The sequence below is a fragment of the Oncorhynchus keta genome, chromosome 18 (genome assembly GCF_023373465.1).
Source record: "Oncorhynchus keta strain PuntledgeMale-10-30-2019 chromosome 18, Oket_V2, whole genome shotgun sequence".
NCBI lineage: Eukaryota > Metazoa > Chordata > Actinopteri > Salmoniformes > Salmonidae > Oncorhynchus > Oncorhynchus keta.
In genome coordinates, this window is record NC_068438.1 from 41,512,269 (window position 1) to 41,533,252 (window position 20,984).

General features: G+C 46.4%; 1 long non-coding RNA gene across 3 annotated transcripts; it reads right to left on the bottom strand.

The window, feature by feature from the left end:
• Positions 1-5,157: 5,157 nt before the first annotated feature.
• LOC127908816 (uncharacterized) lies at positions 5,158-20,318 on the bottom strand. 3 transcript variants are annotated; one of them, XR_008068566.1, is made up of 3 exons: positions 19,192-20,318; positions 14,327-15,027; positions 5,158-6,506 (listed from the first exon to the last, which is right to left on the bottom strand). It is a non-coding gene; the product is annotated as an uncharacterized LOC127908816 (long non-coding RNA). The 3 variants fall into 3 exon arrangements; XR_008068567.1 differs by lacking the exon at positions 19,192-20,318 and adding an exon at positions 18,744-18,911; XR_008068565.1 differs by lacking the exon at positions 19,192-20,318 and adding an exon at positions 18,458-18,911.
• Between the last annotated feature and the right edge of the window lie 666 nt (positions 20,319-20,984).

Here is a 20,984-nt window from a genome sequence, read left to right on the forward strand (position 1 = left end):
GGTTTCTTCCTAGGTTTTGGCCTTTCTAGGGAGTTTTTCCTAGCCACCGTGCTTCTACACCTGCATTGCTTGCTGTTTGGGGTTCTAGGCTGGGTTTCTGTACAGCACTTTGAGATATCAGCTGATGTACGAAGGGCTATATAAATACATTTGATTTGATTTGATACGTCACCCCGCTCCTCCGCTCTCTCCACTGGCTTCCAGTTGAAGCTCGCATCCGCTACAAGACCATGGTGCTTGCCTACGGAGCTGTGAGGGGAACGGCACCTCAGTACCTCCAGGCTCTGATCAGGCCCTACACCCAAACAAGGGCACTGCGTTCATCCACCTCTGGCCTGCTCGCCTCCCTACCACTGAGGAAGTACAGTTCCCGCTCAGCCCAGTCAAAACTGTTCGCTGCTCTGGCTCCCCAATGGTGGAACAAACTCCCTCACGACGCCAGGACAGCGGAGTCAATCACCACCTTCCGGAGACACCTGAAACCCCACCTCTTTAAGGAATACCTAGGATAGGATAAAGTAATCCTTCTCACCCCCCTTAAAAGATTTAGATGCACTATTGTAAAGTGGCTGTTCCACTGGATGTCATAAGGTGAATGCACCAATTTGTAAGTCGCTCTGGATAAGAGCGTCTGCTAAATGACTTAAATGTAAATGTAAATGTAATTTGAGAGGGACGGCGACGTTAACATGTGAATAGTATTTCAGCACCTTGGAGAGGGAAGGAGTAGCTTGTCAAACAAAAATATCTGATTTCTCACGAGGATGGAGAGATAGAGTGAGCGTAGGGGTTGACCCCCTAACTTCAGGTTTATGGTGTTCAGACATATAACCAATCTCTGTTTATCATTCAGCAAAGGCTCTCTCCCATTGGAGAAAAGCACACAATAAATACAATATTTCGATGGATGCAGAAAACGCACTGAAAGGCATGTTGGGAGAATGGGCTCATTGTTAACACACACACACACACACACACACACACACACACACACACACACACACACACACACACACACACACACACACACACACACACACACACACACACACACACACACACACACACACACACACACACACACATACTGACACACACACATACTGACACACACACATGTTGTTGACACCCAAGTGTGTCTGTCCAATTCAATCAGTGACAAAAATAAGTTAATCAGTGACCTCAGCCATATACTGTCACATGAGTGTTTGTCAGTGACTTGTGATGTCACTGAGGATCATTGCTGAGCCAGTCATCATTGTCATTGCCTTCAGTTAGTGTGTTTTAATGTGTGTGCCTTGAGCGGTGAGTGCTTTGCTGTGCCTCGAGTGGTGTGTTGTGTGTGTGTGTGTGTGTGTGTGTGTGTGTGTGTGTGTGTGTGTGTGTGTGTGTGTGTGTGTGTGTGTGTGTGTGTGTGTGTGTGTGTGTGTGTGTGTGTGTGCGTGTGTGTATGTGTAAGTGAATGTGTGTATGTCAGATGTAGAGTTGAAATGTATTACATTTTGAGTTTGCATCGTAATATTGCATCTTATAAACATACCAGAAGACGGAAATATAACCAAACGGTTTGACAAAGAAATACTGGATTTTAGTCTTTAAAAAAATATTTAATCTTGATTAATATTAATAACATTTTACCCATGAGGCCACTGGGTAATTTGACTGCAGGAAAGGGCTATAAGCTTACAAACAGTGTTGCTCAATTGTTGTATTGTTTTTTTTATAACAATTGCAAATGTTAAACCTTTACTGTTATTCATTTAAAAAATGCATTTAATCAACATCAACAAATAATATTTGCATATTGTTGTAGCTTAGACTCTATTTAACATCTGAGGTGTTGGTGTTGTGCCAGCTATCGGTTGAGACAGAACATTCTGTTGAATACAGTGTGGTTGTAATTTCAGTCATAGAAATTGAATTAATAGAACAGACCTATCCCTTTAGACCACTGCTGGTACACCATTGACATTTAAGTTGAATTGAAATGTTACCTTCTAATTACTACCACAAAGATGACATCCGGTCCACCCACCGTTGAATGTCAACTTAAATGGTCATGTCTATTCTATTATCTATATTTCTAGGATTTCAATAGGTTTCCTATAGAGAATTGACAGCATAAAAAAACCAACAGATATTCCCATTCAAGTCAGCATTCTGATGTGTGGTCCTCCAACCATCTTTATGGTACCATTTGAAAGTTGAAATGTTAATTTAAATTCCATTTTAGTCCATTTATCATCCACAACATGACATTCACCCTGTATTCAAGAGTATGTTGTGTCTCAACTGATGGTGGGAACAACACAAACCCCTTAGATTATGTAAAATAGAGTGTAAGCTACAGCATATGCAAATATGAAACAAATCAAAGAATATGTGTTCAGTTAATTAAGGTTTAAGGTAAAAACAGAAGTCATACAGTGCCTTCTGAAAGTACCCCTTGACTTATTCCACATTTTGTTGTGTTACAGCCTGAATTCAAAATGCATTAAATCTATTATTTTTCTCACCCATCTACACACAATACCCCATCATGACTAAGTGAAAACCTTTTTAGAAATGTTTGCAAATGTATTGGACATTCGATACAGACATATCTAGTTTAGACAAGCTCTGTCAAATTCGTTGTTGATTATTGCTAGACAACCATTATCAGGATTTTGAAGTAGATTTAAGATAAAACTGTAACTCGGCCAATCAGGAACATTCACTCTCTGCTTGGTAAGCAACCTCAGTGTAGATTTGGCCTTGTGTTTTGGGTAATTGTCCTGCTGAAAGGTGAATTCGTCTCCCAGTGTCTGGTGGAAAGCAGAGCTGGTTTTCCTCTAGTATTTTCCCTGTGCTTAGCTCCGTTCTGTTTATTTTTTATCTTGAAAAACTGCCCAGTGCTTAACGATTACAAGCATACCCATAACATGATGCAGACACCACAAATGTGAGGAGTGGTACTAAGTAATGTGTTGTATTGGATTTGAGCTAAACATAACACTTTGTATTCAGGACAAAAAGTAATTTGCTTTACCAGATTTTTTGCATTATTACTTTAGTGTCTTGTTGCAAACATGATGAATGTTTTGGAATATTTTTTTTTCTGAACAGGCTTCCTTCTTTTCACTCTGTCGATTAGGTTAGTATTGTGGAGCAACTACGATGTTGTTGATCCATCCTCAGTTTTCTCCCATCACAGCCATTAAACTCTGTAATTGTTGTAAAGTAACCGTTGGCCTCATGGTGAAGTCTCTGAGCTTTGTGGTTGTATCTGTGTTTAAAATTCACTGCTCAACTGAGGGACTGATAGAGGAATTCTAAATTCCTTTAATGTTTTAATTGCCAAAACCAATTAGCACTCATTTCTAATTCATTTAATGAGTTGTAAGTTCATTAATTATGCATGAAGTAGATCGAGACCAGTCTTAAAAGCCAGGTTAAAGAGCGTTTAATTCCAGAGAGTACTAACTACATACACAGATTTCCACAGGTTATAAACTCAAAATGACATCATCAATTTCCCACGATAGCCCCGTTGTTTTTTTGTTTAGGTCCGGAGATGCTTTCTACTCCCCTCATAAACCAGACATTACAACCTGTCTAAAATATATACTTTTCTCTCACCAATGGAACAAAACCCAAACATTCTTATCTTGTCTGAAAAGCTTTTTCTCCCCCTTGACCTTCCCAAGAGGCACAGACAATCAAATTAGTTCTGCTTATATTATTCAGTAACAGCTTAACCAATAACTTTTACTTTTCATATCATAACATAATAGTATTAGAATATCAATAATGTATACATAATTATTCATCTTAACTACGATTTCCTCTATCAGGGACCTTACAGATAAATATATGTGTGGGGTACAGAGATGAGGGACCTTACAGTATGTGTGGGGTACAGAGATGAGGGACCTTACAGTATTTGTGGGGTACAGAGATGAGGGACCTTACAGTATGTGTGGGTTACAGAGATGAGGGACCTTACAGTATGTGTGGGGTACAGAGATGAGGGACCTTACAGTATGTGTGGGGTACAGAGATGAGGGACCTTACAGTATGTGTGGGGTACAGAGATGAGGGACCTTACAGTATGTGTGGGGTACAGAGATGAGGGACCTTACAGTATGTGTGGGGTACAGAGATGAGGGACCTTACAGTATGTGTGGGTTACAGAGAGGAGGGACCTTACAGATAAATGTATGTGTGGGGTACAGAGATGAGGGACCTTACAGTATGTGTGGGGTACAGAGATGAGGGACCTTACAGTATGTGTGGGGTACAGAGATGAGGGACCTTACAGTATGTGTGGGGTACAGAGATGAGGGACCTTACAGTATGTGTGGGGTACAGAGATGAGGGACCTTACAGTATGTGTGGGGTACAGAGAGGAGGGACCTTACAGTATGTGTGGGGTACAGAGAGGAGGGACCTTACAGATAAATGTATGTGTGGGGTACAGAGATGAGGGACCTTACAGTATGTGTGGGGTACAGAGAGGAGGGACCTTACAGATAAATGTATGTGTGGGGTACAGAGATGAGGGACCTTACAGTATGTGTGGGGTACAGATATGAGGGACCTTACAGTATGTGTGGGGTACAGAGATGAGGGACCTTACAGTATGTGTGGGGTACAGAGATGAGGGACCTTAAAGTATGTGTGGGTTACAGAGATGAGGGACCTTACAGTATGTGTGGGGTACAGAGATGAGGGACCTTACAGTATGTGTGGGGTACAGAGATGAGGGACCTTACAGTATGTGTGGGGTACAGAGATGAGGGACCTTACAGTATGTGTGGGGTACAGAGATGAGGGACCTTACAGTATGTGTGGGGTACAGAGATGAGGGACCTTACAGTATGTGTGGGGTACAGAGAGGAGGGACCTTACAGATAAATGTATGTGTGGGGTACAGAGATGAGGGACCTTACAGATAAATGTATGTGTGGGGTACAGAGATGAGGGACCTTACAGATAAATGTATGTGTGGGGTACAGAGATGAGGGACCTTACAGTATGTGTGGGGTACAGAGATGAGGGACCTTACAGTATGTGTGGGTTACAGAGAGGAGGGACCTTACAGATAAATGTATGTGTGGGGTACAGAGATGAGGGACCTTACAGTATGTGTGGGGTACAGAGATGAGGGACCTTACAGTATGTGTGGGGTACAGAGATGAGGGACCTTACAGTATGTGTGGGGTACAGAGACGAGGGACCTTACAGTATGTGTGGGGTACAGAGAGGAGGGACCTTACAGATAAATGTATGTGTGGGGTACAGAGATGAGGGACCTTACAGTATGTGTGGGGTACAGATATGAGGGACCTTACAGTATGTGTGGGGTACAGAGATGAGGGACCTTACAGTATGTGTGGGGTACAGAGATGAGGGACCTTACAGTATGTGTGGGGTACAGATATGAGGGACCTTACAGTATGTGTTGGGTACAGAGATGAGGGAACTTACAGTATGTGTGGGGAACAGAGATGAGGGACCTTACAGTATGTGTGGGGTACAGAGATGAGGGACCTTACAGTATGTGTGGGGTACAGAGATGAGGGACCTTACAGTATGTGTGGGGTACAGAGAGGAGGGACCTTACAGATAAATGTATGTGTGGGGTACAGAGATGAGGGACCTTACAGATAAATGTATGTGTGGGGTACAGAGATGAGGGACCTTACAGATAAATGTATGTGTGGGGTACAGAGATGAGGGACCTTACAGATAAATGTATGTGTGGGGTACAGAGATGAGGGACCTTACAGTATGTGTGGGTTACAGAGAGGAGGGACCTTACAGATAAATGTATGTGTGGGGTACAGAGATGAGGGACCTTACAGTATGTGTGGGGTACAGAGATGAGGGACCTTACAGTATGTGTGGGGTACAGAGATGAGGGACCTTACAGTATGTGTGGGGTACAGAGATGAGGGACCTTACAGTATGTGTGGGGTACAGAGATGAGGGACCTTACAGTATGTGTGGGGTACAGAGAGGAGGGACCTTACAGATAAATGTATGTGTGGGGTACAGAGATGAGGGACATTACAGTATGTGTGGGGTACAGAGAGGAGGGACCTTACAGATAAATGTATGTGTGGGGTACAGAGATGAGGGACCTTACAGTATGTGTGGGGTACAGATATGAGGGACCTTACAGTATGTGTGGGGTACATAGATGAGGGACCTTACAGTATGTGTGGGGTACAGAGATGAGGGACCTTACAGTATGTGTGGGTTACAGAGATGAGGGACCTTACAGTATGTGTGGGGTACAGAGATGAGGGACCTTACAGTATGTGTGGGGTACAGAGATGAGGGACCTTACAGTATGTGTGGGGTACAGAGATGAGGGACCTTACAGTATGTGTGGGGTACAGAGATGAGGGACCTTACAGTATGTGTGGGTTACAGAGAGGAGGGACCTTACAGATAAATGTATGTGTGGGGTACAGAGATGAGGGACCTTACAGTATGTGTGGGGTACAGAGATGAGGGACCTTACAGTATGTGTGGGGTACAGATATGAGGGACCTTACAGTATGTGTGGGGTACAGAGATGAGGGACCTTACAGTATGTGTGGGGTACAGAGATGAGGGACCTTACAGTATGTGTGGGTTACAGAGATGAGGGACCTTACAGTATGTGTGGGGTACAGAGATGAGGGACCTTACAGTATGTGGGGTACAGAGATGAGGGACCTTACAGTATGTGTGGGGTACAGAGATGAGGGACCTTACAGTATGTGTGGGGTACAGAGATGAGGGACCTTACAGTATGTGTGGGGTACAGAGATGAGGGACCTTACAGTATGTGTGGGGTACAGAGAGGAGGGACCTTACAGATAAATGTATGTGTGGGGTACAGAGATGAGGGACCTTACAGATAAATGTATGTGTGGGGTACAGAGATGAGGGACCTTACAGATAAATGTATGTGTGGGGTACAGAGATGAGGGACCTTACAGTATGTGTGGGGTACAGAGATGAGGGACCTTACAGTATTTGTGGGTTACAGAGAGGAGGGACCTTACAAATAAATATATGTGTGGGGTACAGAGATGAGGGACCTTACAGTATGTGTGGGGTACAGAGATGAGGGACCTTAAAGATAAATGTATGTGTGGGGTACAGATATGAGGGACCTTACAGTATGTGTGGGGTACAGATATGAGGGACCTTACAGTATGTGTGGGGGTACAGAGATGAGGGAACTTACAGTATGTGTGGGGAACAGAGATGAGGGACCTTACAGTATGTGTGGGGTACAGATATGAGGGACCTTACAGTATGTGTGGGGAACAGAGATGAGGGACCTTACAGTATGTGTGGGGTACAGAGATGAGGGACCTTACAGTATGTGTGGGGTACAGAGATGAGGGACCTTACAGTATGTGTGGGGAACAGAGATGAGGGACCTTACAGTATGTGTGGGGTACAGAGATGAGGGACCTTACAGTATGTGTGGGGTACAGAGAGGAGGGACCTTACAGATAAATGTATGTGTGGGGTACAGAGATGAGGGACCTTACAGATAAATGTATGTGTGGGGTACAGAGATGAGGGACCTTACAGATAAATGTATGTGTGGGGTACAGAGATGAGGGACCTTACAGATAAATGTATGTGTGGGGTACAGAGATGAGGGACCTTACAGTATGTGTGGGGTACAGAGATGAGGGACCTTACAGTATGTGTGGGGTACAGAGATGAGGGACCTTACAGTATGTGTGGGGTACAGAGATGAGGGACCTTACAGTATGTGTGGGGTACAGAGATGAGGGACCTTACAGTATGTGTGGGGTACAGAGATGAGGGACCTTACAGTATGTGTGGGGTACAGAGATGAGGGACCTTACAGTATGTGTGGGGTACAGAGAGGAGGGACCTTACAGTATGTGTGGGGTACAGAGAGGAGGGACCTTACAGATAAATGTATGTGTGGGGTACAGAGATGAGGGACCTTACAGTATGTGTGGGGTACAGAGAGGAGGGACCTTACAGATAAATGTATGTGTGGGGTACAGAGATGAGGGACCTTACAGTATGTGTGGGGTACAGATATGAGGGACCTTACAGTATGTGTGGGGTACATAGATGAGGGACCTTACAGTATGTGTGGGGTACAGAGATGAGGGACCTTACAGTATGTGTGGGTTACAGAGATGAGGGACCTTACAGTATGTGTGGGGTACAGAGATGAGGGACCTTACAGTATGTGTGGGGTACAGAGATGAGGGACCTTACAGTATGTGTGGGGTACAGAGATGAGGGACCTTACAGTATGTGTGGGGTACAGAGATGAGGGACCTTACAGTATGTGTGGGGTACAGAGAGGAGGGACCTTACAGATAAATGTATGTGTGGGGTACAGAGATGAGGGACCTTACAGATAAATGTATGTGTGGGGTACAGAGATGAGGGACCTTACAGATAAATGTATGTGTGGGGTACAGAGATGAGGGACCTTACAGTATGTGTGGGGAACAGAGATGAGGGACCTTACAGTATGTGTGGGGTACAGAGATGAGGGACCTTACAGTATGTGTGGGGTACAGAGAGGAGGGACCTTACAGATAAATGTATGTGTGGGGTACAGAGATGAGGGACCTTACAGATAAATGTATGTGTGGGGTACAGAGATGAGGGACCTTACAGATAAATGTATGTGTGGGGTACAGAGATGAGGGACCTTACAGATAAATGTATGTGTGGGGTACAGAGATGAGGGACCTTACAGTATGTGTGGGGTACAGAGATGAGGGACCTTACAGTATGTGTGGGGTACAGAGATGAGGGACCTTACAGTATGTGTGGGGTACAGAGATGAGGGACCTTACAGTATGTGTGGGGTACAGAGATGAGGGACCTTACAGTATGTGTGGGGTACAGAGATGAGGGACCTTACAGTATGTGTGGGGTACAGAGATGAGGGACCTTACAGTATGTGTGGGGTACAGAGAGGAGGGACCTTACAGTATGTGTGGGGTACAGAGAGGAGGGACCTTACAGATAAATGTATGTGTGGGGTACAGAGATGAGGGACCTTACAGATAAATGTATGTGTGGGGTACAGAGATGAGGGACCTTACAGATAAATGTATGTGTGGGGTACAGAGATGAGGGACCTTACAGATAAATGTATGTGTGGGGTACAGAGATGAGGGACCTTACAGTATGTGTGGGGTACAGAGATGAGGGACCTTACAGTATGTGTGGGGTACAGAGATGAGGGACCTTACAGTATGTGTGGGGTACAGAGATGAGGGACCTTACAGTATGTGTGGGGTACAGAGATGAGGGACCTTACAGTATGTGTGGGGTACAGAGATGAGGGACCTTACAGTATGTGTGGGGTACAGAGATGAGGGACCTTACAGTATGTGTGGGGTACAGAGAGGAGGGACCTTACAGTATGTGTGGGGTACAGAGAGGAGGGACCTTACAGATAAATGTATGTGTGGGGTACAGAGATGAGGGACCTTACAGTATGTGTGGGGTACAGAGAGGAGGGACCTTACAGATAAATGTATGTGTGGGGTACAGAGATGAGGGACCTTACAGTATGTGTGGGGTACAGATATGAGGGACCTTACAGTATGTGTGGGGTACATAGATGAGGGACCTTACAGTATGTGTGGGGTACAGAGATGAGGGACCTTACAGTATGTGTGGGTTACAGAGATGAGGGACCTTACAGTATGTGTGGGGTACAGAGATGAGGGACCTTACAGTATGTGTGGGGTACAGAGATGAGGGACCTTACAGTATGTGTGGGGTACAGAGATGAGGGACCTTACAGTATGTGTGGGGTACAGAGATGAGGGACCTTACAGTATGTGTGGGGTACAGAGAGGAGGGACCTTACAGATAAATGTATGTGTGGGGTACAGAGATGAGGGACCTTACAGATAAATGTATGTGTGGGGTACAGAGATGAGGGACCTTACAGATAAATGTATGTGTGGGGTACAGAGATGAGGGACCTTACAGTATGTGTGGGGTACAGAGATGAGGGACCTTACAGTATGTGTGGGTTACAGAGAGGAGGGACCTTACAGATAAATGTATGTGTGGGGTACAGAGATGAGGGACCTTACAGTATGTTTGGGGTACAGAGATGAGGGACCTTACAGTATGTGTGGGGTACAGAGATGAGGGACCTTACAGTATGTGTGGGGTACAGAGATGAGGGACCTTACAGTATGTGTGGGGTACAGAGATGAGGGACCTTACAGTATGTGGGGTACAGATATGAGGGACCTTACAGTATGTGTGGGGTACAGAGATGAGGGACCTTACAGTATGTGTGGGGTACAGAGATGAGGGACCTTACAGTATGTGTGGGGTACAGAGATGAGGGACCTTACAGTATGTGTGGGGTACAGAGATGAGGGACCTTACAGTATGTGTGGGGTACAGAGATGAGGGACCTTACAGTATGTGTGGGGTACAGAGAGGAGGGACCTTACAGATAAATGTATGTGTGGGGTACAGAGATGAGGGACCTTACAGTATGTGTGGGGTACAGAGATGAGGGACCTTACAGTATGTGTGGGGTACAGAGATGAGGGACCTTACAGTATGTGTGGGGTACAGAGATGAGGGACCTTACAGTATGTGTGGGGTACAGAGATGAGGGACCTTACAGTATGTGTGGGGTACAGAGAGGAGGGACCTTACAGATAAATGTATGTGTGGGGTACAGAGATGAGGGACATTACAGTATGTGTGGGGTACAGAGAGGAGGGACCTTACAGATAAATGTATGTGTGGGGTACAGAGATGAGGGACCTTACAGTATGTGTGGGGTACAGATATGAGGGACCTTACAGTATGTGTGGGGTACATAGATGAGGGACCTTACAGTATGTGTGGGGTACAGAGATGAGGGACCTTACAGTATGTGTGGGGTACAGAGATGAGGGACCTTACAGTATGTGTGGGGTACAGAGATGAGGGACCTTACAGTATGTGGGGTACAGAGATGAGGGACCTTACAGTATGTGTGGGGTACAGAGATGAGGGACCTTACAGTATGTGTGGGGTACAGAGATGAGGGACCTTACAGTATGTGTGGGTTACAGAGAGGAGGGACCTTACAGATAAATGTATGTGTGGGGTACAGAGATGAGGGACCTTACAGTATGTGTGGGGTACAGAGATGAGGGACCTTACAGTATGTGTGGGGTACAGATATGAGGGACCTTACAGTATGTGTGGGGTACAGAGATGAGGGACCTTACAGTATGTGTGGGGTACAGAGATGAGGGACCTTACAGTATGTGTGGGTTACAGAGATGAGGGACCTTACAGTATGTGTGGGGTACAGAGATGAGGGACCTTACAGTATGTGTGGGGTACAGAGATGAGGGACCTTACAGTATGTGTGGGGTACAGAGATGAGGGACCTTACAGTATGTGTGGGGTACAGAGATGAGGGACCTTACAGTATGTGTGGGGTACAGAGATGAGGGACCTTACAGTATGTGTGGGGTACAGAGAGGAGGGACCTTACAGATAAATGTATGTGTGGGGTACAGAGATGAGGGACCTTACAGATAAATGTATGTGTGGGGTACAGAGATGAGGGACCTTACAGATAAATGTATGTGTGGGGTACAGAGATGAGGGACCTTACAGTATGTGTGGGGTACAGAGATGAGGGACCTTACAGTATTTGTGGGTTACAGAGAGGAGGGACCTTACAAATAAATATATGTGTGGGGTACAGAGATGAGGGACCTTACAGTATGTGTGGGGTACAGAGATGAGGGACCTTAAAGATAAATGTATGTGTGGGGTACAGATATGAGGGACCTTACAGTATGTGTGGGGTACAGATATGAGGGACCTTACAGTATGTGTGGGGTACAGAGATGAGGGAACTTACAGTATGTGTGGGGAACAGAGATGAGGGACCTTACAGTATGTGTGGGGTACAGATATGAGGGACCTTACAGTATGTGTGGGGAACAGAGATGAGGGACCTTACAGTATGTGTGGGGGGGTACAGAGATGAGGGACCTTACAGTATGTGTGGGGTACAGAGATGAGGGACCTTACAGTATGTGTGGGGAACAGAGATGAGGGACCTTACAGTATGTGTGGGGTACAGAGATGAGGGACCTTACAGTATGTGTGGGGTACAGAGAGGAGGGACCTTACAGATAAATGTATGTGTGGGGTACAGAGATGAGGGACCTTACAGATAAATGTATGTGTGGGGTACAGAGATGAGGGACCTTACAGATAAATGTATGTGTGGGGTACAGAGATGAGGGACCTTACAGATAAATGTATGTGTGGGGTACAGAGATGAGGGACCTTACAGTATGTGTGGGGTACAGAGATGAGGGACCTTACAGTATGTGTGGGGTACAGAGATGAGGGACCTTACAGTATGTGTGGGGTACAGAGATGAGGGACCTTACAGTATGTGTGGGGTACAGAGATGAGGGACCTTACAGTATGTGTGGGGTACAGAGATGAGGACCTTACAGTATGTGTGGGGTACAGAGATGAGGGACCTTACAGTATGTGTGGGGTACAGAGAGGAGGGACCTTACAGTATGTGTGGGGTACAGAGAGGAGGGACCTTACAGATAAATGTATGTGTGGGGTACAGAGATGAGGGACCTTACAGTATGTGTGGGGTACAGAGAGGAGGGACCTTACAGATAAATGTATGTGTGGGGTACAGAGATGAGGGACCTTACAGTATGTGTGGGGTACAGATATGAGGGACCTTACAGTATGTGTGGGGTACATAGATGAGGGACCTTACAGTATGTGTGGGGTACAGAGATGAGGGACCTTACAGTATGTGTGGGTTACAGAGATGAGGGACCTTACAGTATGTGTGGGGTACAGAGATGAGGGACCTTACAGTATGTGTGGGGTACAGAGATGAGGGACCTTACAGTATGTGTGGGGTACAGAGATGAGGGACCTTACAGTATGTGTGGGGTACAGAGATGAGGGACCTTACAGTATGTGTGGGGTACAGAGAGGAGGGACCTTACAGATAAATGTATGTGTGGGGTACAGAGATGAGGGACCTTACAGATAAATGTATGTGTGGGGTACAGAGATGAGGGACCTTACAGATAAATGTATGTGTGGGGTACAGAGATGAGGGACCTTACAGTATGTGTGGGGTACAGAGATGAGGGACCTTACAGTATGTGTGGGTTACAGAGAGGAGGGACCTTACAGATAAATGTATGTGTGGGGTACAGAGATGAGGGACCTTACAGTATGTGTGGGGTACAGAGATGAGGGACCTTACAGTATGTGTGGGGTACAGAGATGAGGGACCTTACAGTATGTGTGGGGTACAGAGATGAGGGACCTTACAGTATGTGTGGGGTACAGAGATGAGGGACCTTACAGTATGTGTGGGGTACAGAGATGAGGGACCTTACAGTATGTGTGGGGTACAGAGATGAGGGACCTTACAGTATGTGTGGGGTACAGATATGAGGGACCTTACAGTATGTGTGGGGTACAGAGATGAGGGACCTTACAGTATGTGTGGGGTACAGAGATGAGGGACCTTACAGTATGTGTGGGGTACAGATATGAGGGACCTTACAGTATGTGTGGGGAACAGAGATGAGGGACCTTACAGTATGTGTGGGGTACAGAGATGAGGGACCTTACAGTATGTGTGGGGTACAGAGATGAGGGACCTTACAGTATGTGTGGGGAACAGAGATGAGGGACCTTACAGTATGTGTGGGGTACAGAGATGAGGGACCTTACAGTATGTGTGGGGTACAGAGAGGAGGGACCTTACAGATAAATGTATGTGTGGGGTACAGAGATGAGGGACCTTACAGATAAATGTATGTGTGGGGTACAGAGATGAGGACCTTACAGATAAATGTATGTGTGGGGTACAGAGATGAGGGACCTTACAGATAAATGTATGTGTGGGGTACAGAGATGAGGGACCTTACAGTATGTGTGGGTTACAGAGAGGAGGGACCTTACAGATAAATGTATGTGTGGGGTACAGAGATGAGGGACCTTACAGTATGTGTGGGGTACAGAGATGAGGGACCTTAAAGATAAATGTATGTGTGGGGTACAGAGATGAGGGACCTTACAGTATGTGTGGGGTACAGAGATGAGGGACCTTACAGTATGTGTGGGGTACAGAGATGAGGGACCTTACAGTATGTGTGGGTTACAGAGATGAGGGACCTTAAAGATACATTTATGTGTGGGGTACAGAGATGAGGGACCTTACAGTATGTGTGGGGTACAGAGATGAGGGACCTTACAGTATGTGTGGAGTACAGAGATGAGGGACCTTAAAGATAAATGTATGTGTGGGGTACAGAGATGAGGGACCTTACAGTATGTGTGGGGTACAGAGATGAGGGACCTTACAGTATGTGTGGGGTACAGAGATGAGGGACCTTACAGTATGTGTGGGGTACAGAGATGAGGGACCTTACAGTATGTGTGGGTTACAGAGATGAGGGACCTTAAAGATACATTTATGTGTGGGGTACAGAGATGAGGGACCTTACAGTATGTGTGGGGTACAGAGATGAGGGACCTTACAGTATGTGTGGGGTACAGAGATGAGGGACCTTACAGTATGTGTGAGGTACAGAGATGAGGGACCTTACAGTATGTGTGGGGTACAGAGATGAGGGACCTTACAGTATGTGTGGGGTACAGAGAGGAGGGACCTTACAGTATGTGTGGGGTACAGAGATGAGGGACCTTACAGTATGTGTGGGGTACAGAGATGAGGGACCTTACAGTATGTGTGAGGTACAGAGATGAGGGACCTTACAGTATGTGTGGGGTACAGAGATGAGGGACCTTACAGTATGTGTGGGGTACAGAGATGAGGGACCTTACAGTATGTGTGGGTTACAGAGATGAGGGACCTTACAGTATGTGTGGGTTACAGAGATGAGGGACCTTAAAGATACATTTATGTGTGGGGTACAGAGATGAGGGACCTTACAGTATGTGTGAGGTACAGAGATGAGGGACCTTACAGTATGTGTGGGTTACAGAGATGAGGACCTTAAAGATACATTTATGTGTGGGGTACAGAGATGAGGGACCTTACAGTATGTGTGGGGTACAGAGATGAGGGACCTTACAGTATGTGTGAGGTACAGAGATGAGGGACCTTACAGTATGTGTGGGTTACAGAGATGAGGGACCTTAAAGATAAATTTATGTGTGAGGTACAGAGATGAGGGACCTTACAGTATGTGTGGGTTACAGAGATGAGGGACCTTACAGTATGTGTGGGGTACAGAGATGAGGGACCTTACAGTATGTGTGAGGTACAGAGATGAGGGACCTTACAGTATGTGTGGGGTACAGAGATGAGGGACCTTACAGTATGTGTGAGGTACAGAGATGAGGGACCTTACAGATAAATGTATGTGTGGGGTACAGAGATGAGGGACCTTACAGTATGTGTGGGGTACAGAGATGAGGGACCTTACAGTATGTGTGGGGTACAGAGATGAGGGACCTTACAGTATGTGTGGGGTACAGAGATGAGGGACCTTACAGTATGTGTGAGGTACAGAGATGAGGGACCTTACAGTATGTGTGGGGTACAGAGATGAGGGACCTTACAGTATGTGTGGAGTACAGAGATGAGGGACCTTACAGTATGTGTGGGGTACAGAGATGAGGGACCTTACAGTATGTGTGGGGTACAGAGATGAGGGACCTTACAGTATGTGTGGGGTACAGAGATGAGGGACCTTACAGTATGTGTGGGGTACAGAGAGGAGGGACCTTACAGATAAATGTATGTGTGGGGTACAGAGATGAGGGACCTTACAGATAAATGTATGTGTGGGGTACAGAGATGAGGGACCTTACAGATAAATGTATGTGTGGGGTACAGAGATGAGGGACCTTACAGTATGTGTGGGGTACAGAGATGAGGGACCTTACAGTATTTGTGGGTTACAGAGAGGAGGGACCTTACAAATAAATATATGTGTGGGGTACAGAGATGAGGGACCTTACAGTATGTGTGGGGTACAGAGATGAGGGACCTTAAAGATAAATGTATGTGTGGGGTACAGATATGAGGGACCTTACAGTATGTGTGGGGTACAGATATGAGGGACCTTACAGTATGTGTGGGGTACAGAGATGAGGGAACTTACAGTATGTGTGGGGAACAGAGATGAGGGACCTTACAGTATGTGTGGGGTACAGATATGAGGGACCTTACAGTATGTGTGGGGAACAGAGATGAGGGACCTTACAGTATGTGTGGGGTACAGAGATGAGGGACCTTACAGTATGTGTGGGGTACAGAGATGAGGGACCTTACAGTATGTGTGGGGAACAGAGATGAGGGACCTTACAGTATGTGTGGGGTACAGAGATGAGGGACCTTACAGTATGTGTGGGGTACAGAGAGGAGGGACCTTACAGATAAATGTATGTGTGGGGTACAGAGATGAGGGACCTTACAGATAAATGTATGTGTGGGGTACAGAGATGAGGGACCTTACAGATAAATGTATGTGTGGGGTACAGAGATGAGGGACCTTACAGATAAATGTATGTGTGGGGTACAGAGATGAGGGACCTTACAGTATGTGTGGGGTACAGAGATGAGGGACCTTACAGTATGTGTGGGGTACAGAGATGAGGGACCTTACAGTATGTGTGGGGTACAGAGATGAGGGACCTTACAGTATGTGTGGGGTACAGAGATGAGGGACCTTACAGTATGTGTGGGGTACAGAGATGAGGGACCTTACAGTATGTGTGGGGTACAGAGATGAGGGACCTTACAGTATGTGTGGGGTACAGAGAGGAGGGACCTTACAGTATGTGTGGGGTACAGAGAGGAGGGACCTTACAGATAAATGTATGTGTGGGGTACAGAGATGAGGGACCTTACAGTATGTGTGGGGTACAGAGAGGAGGGACCTTACAGATAAATGTATGTGTGGGGTACAGAGATGAGGGACCTTACAGTATGTGTGGGGTACAGATATGAGGGACCTTACAGTATGTGTGGGGTACATAGATGAGGGACCTTACAGTATGTGTGGGGTACAGAGATGAGGGACCTTACAGTATGTGTGGGTTACAGAGATGAGGGACCTTACAGTATGTGTGGGGTACAGAGATGAGGGACCTTACAGTATGTGTGGGGTACAGAGATGAGGGACCTTACAGTATGTGTGGGGTACAGAGATGAGGGACCTTACAGTATGTGTGGGGTACAGAGATGAGGGACCTTACAGTATGTGTGGGGTACAGAGAGGAGGGACCTTACAGATAAATGTATGTGTGGGGTACAGAGATGAGGGACCTTACAGATAAATGTATGTGTGGGGTACAGAGATGAGGGACCTTACAGATAAATGTATGTGTGGGGTACAGAGATGAGGGACCTTACAGTATGTGTGGGGTACAGAGATGAGGGACCTTACAGTATGTGTGGGTTACAGAGAGGAGGGACCTTACAGATAAATGTATGTGTGGGGTACAGAGATGAGGACCTTACAGTATGTGTGGGGTACAGAGATGAGGGACCTTACAGTATGTGTGGGGTACAGAGATGAGGGACCTTACAGTATGTGTGGGGTACAGAGATGAGGGACCTTACAGTATGTGTGGGGTACAGATATGAGGGACCTTACAGTATGTGTGGGGTACAGAGATGAGGGACCTTACAGTATGTGTGGGGTACAGAGATGAGGGACCTTACAGTATGTGTGGGGTACAGATATGAGGGACCTTACAGTATGTGTGGGGTACAGAGATGAGGGACCTTACAGTATGTGTGGGGAACAGAGATGAGGGACCTTACAGTATGTGTGGGGTACAGATATGAGGGACCTTACAGTATGTGTGGGGAACAGAGATGAGGGACCTTACAGTATGTGTGGGGTACAGAGATGAGGGACCTTACAGTATGTGTGGGGTACAGAGATGAGGGACCTTACAGTATGTGTGGGGAACAGAGATGAGGGACCTTACAGTATGTGTGGGGTACAGAGATGAGGGACCTTACAGTATGTGTGGGGTACAGAGAGGAGGGACCTTACAGATAAATGTATGTGTGGGGTACAGAGATGAGGGACCTTACAGATAAATGTATGTGTGGGGTACAGAGATGAGGGACCTTACAGATAAATGTATGTGTGGGGTACAGAGATGAGGGACCTTACAGATAAATGTATGTGTGGGGTACAGAGATGAGGGACCTTACAGTATGTGTGGGTTACAGAGAGGAGGGACCTTACAGATAAATGTATGTGTGGGGTACAGAGATGAGGGACCTTACAGTATGTGTGGGGTACAGAGATGAGGGACCTTAAAGATAAATGTATGTGTGGGGTACAGAGATGAGGGACCTTACAGTATGTGTGGGGTACAGAGATGAGGGACCTTACAGTATGTGTGGGGTACAGAGATGAGGGACCTTACAGTATGTGTGGGTTACAGAGATGAGGGACCTTAAAGATACATTTATGTGTGGGGTACAGAGATGAGGGACCTTACAGTATGTGTGGGGTACAGAGATGAGGGACCTTACAGTATGTGTGGAGTACAGAGATGAGGGACCTTAAAGATAAATGTATGTGTGGGGTACAGAGATGAGGGACCTTACAGTATGTGTGGGGTACAGAGATGAGGGACCTTACAGTATGTGTGGGGTACAGAGATGAGGGACCTTACAGTATGTGTGGGGTACAGAGATGAGGGACCTTACAGTATGTGTGGGTTACAGAGATGAGGGACCTTAAAGATACATTTATGTGTGGGGTACAGAGATGAGGGACCTTACAGTATGTGTGGGGTACAGAGATGAGGGACCTTACAGTATGTGTGGGGTACAGAGATGAGGGACCTTACAGTATGTGTGAGGTACAGAGATGAGGACCTTACAGTATGTGTGGGGTACAGAGATGAGGGACCTTACAGTATGTGTGGGGTACAGAGAGGAGGGACCTTACAGTATGTGTGGGGTACAGAGATGAGGGACCTTACAGTATGTGTGGGGTACAGAGATGAGGGACCTTACAGTATGTGTGAGGTACAGAGATGAGGGACCTTACAGTATGTGTGGGGTACAGAGATGAGGGACCTTACAGTATGTGTGGGGTACAGAGATGAGGGACCTTACAGTATGTGTGGGTTACAGAGATGAGGGACCTTACAGTATGTGTGGGTTACAGAGATGAGGGACCTTAAAGATACATTTATGTGTGGGGTACAGAGATGAGGGACCTTACAGTATGTGTGAGGTACAGAGATGAGGGACCTTACAGTATGTGTGGGTTACAGAGATGAGGGACCTTAAAGATACATTTATGTGTGGGGTACAGAGATGAGGGACCTTACAGTATGTGTGGGGTACAGAGATGAGGGACCTTACAGTATGTGTGAGGTACAGAGATGAGGGACCTTACAGTATGTGTGGGTTACAGAGATGAGGGACCTTAAAGATAAATTTATGTGTGAGGTACAGAGATGAGGGACCTTACAGTATGTGTGGGTTACAGAGATGAGGGACCTTACAGTATGTGTGGGGTACAGAGATGAGGGACCTTACAGTATGTGTGAGGTACAGAGATGAGGGACCTTACAGTATGTGTGGGGTACAGAGATGAGGGACCTTACAGTATGTGTGAGGTACAGAGATGAGGGACCTTACAGATAAATGTATGTGTGGGGTACAGAGATGAGGGACCTTACAGTATGTGTGGGGTACAGAGATGAGGGACCTTACAGTATGTGTGGGGTACAGAGATGAGGGACCTTACAGTATGTGTGGGGTACAGAGATGAGGGACCTTACAGTATGTGTGAGGTACAGAGATGAGGGACCTTACAGTATGTGTGGGGTACAGAGATGAGGGACCTTACAGTATGTGTGGAGTACAGAGATGAGGGACCTTACAGTATGTGTGGGGTACAGAGATGAGGGACCTTACAGTATGTGTGGGGTACAGAGATGAGGGACCTTACAGTATGTGTGAGGTACAGAGATGAGGTACCTTACAGTATGTGTGGGGTACAGAGATGAGGGACCTTACAGTATGTGTGGGGTACAGAGATGAGGGACCTTACAGTATGTGTGAGGTACAGAGATGAGGGACCTTACAGTATGTGTGGGGTACAGAGATGAGGGACCTTACAGTATGTGTGGGGTACAGAGATGAGGGACCTTACAGTATGTGTGGGGTACAGAGATGAGGGACCTTACAGTATGTGTGAGGTACAGAGATGAGGGACCTTACAGTATGTGTGGGGTACAGAGATGAGGGACCTTACAGTATGTGGGGGTACAGAGATGAGGGACCTTACAGTATGTGTGAGGTACAGAGATGAGGGACCTTACAGTATGTGTGGGGTACAGAGATGAGGGACCTTACAGTATGTGTGAGGTACAGAGATGAGGGACCTTACAGTATGTGTGGGGTACAGAGATGAGGTACCTTACAGTATGTGTGGGGTACAGAGATGAGGGACCTTACAGTATGTGTGGGGTACAGAGATGAGGGACCTTACAGTATGTGTGGGGTACAGAGATGAGGGACCTTACAGTATGTGTGGGGTACAGAGATGAGGGACCTTACAGTATGTGTGAGGTACAGAGATGAGGGACCTTACAGTATGTGTGGGGTACAGAGATGAGGGACCTTACAGTATGTGTGGGGTACAGAGAGGAGGGACCTTACAGTATGTGTGGGGTACAGAGATGAGGGACCTTACAGTATGTGTGGGGTACAGAGATGAGGGACCTTACAGTATGTGTGGGGTACAGAGATGAGGGACCTTACAGTATGTGTGAGGTACAGAGATGAGGGACCTTACAGTATGTGTGAGGTACAGAGATGAGGGACCTTACAGTATGTGTGAGGTACAGAGATGAGGGACCTTACAGTATGTGTGGGGTACAGAGATGAGGGACCTTACAGTATGTGTGGGGTACAGAGATGAGGG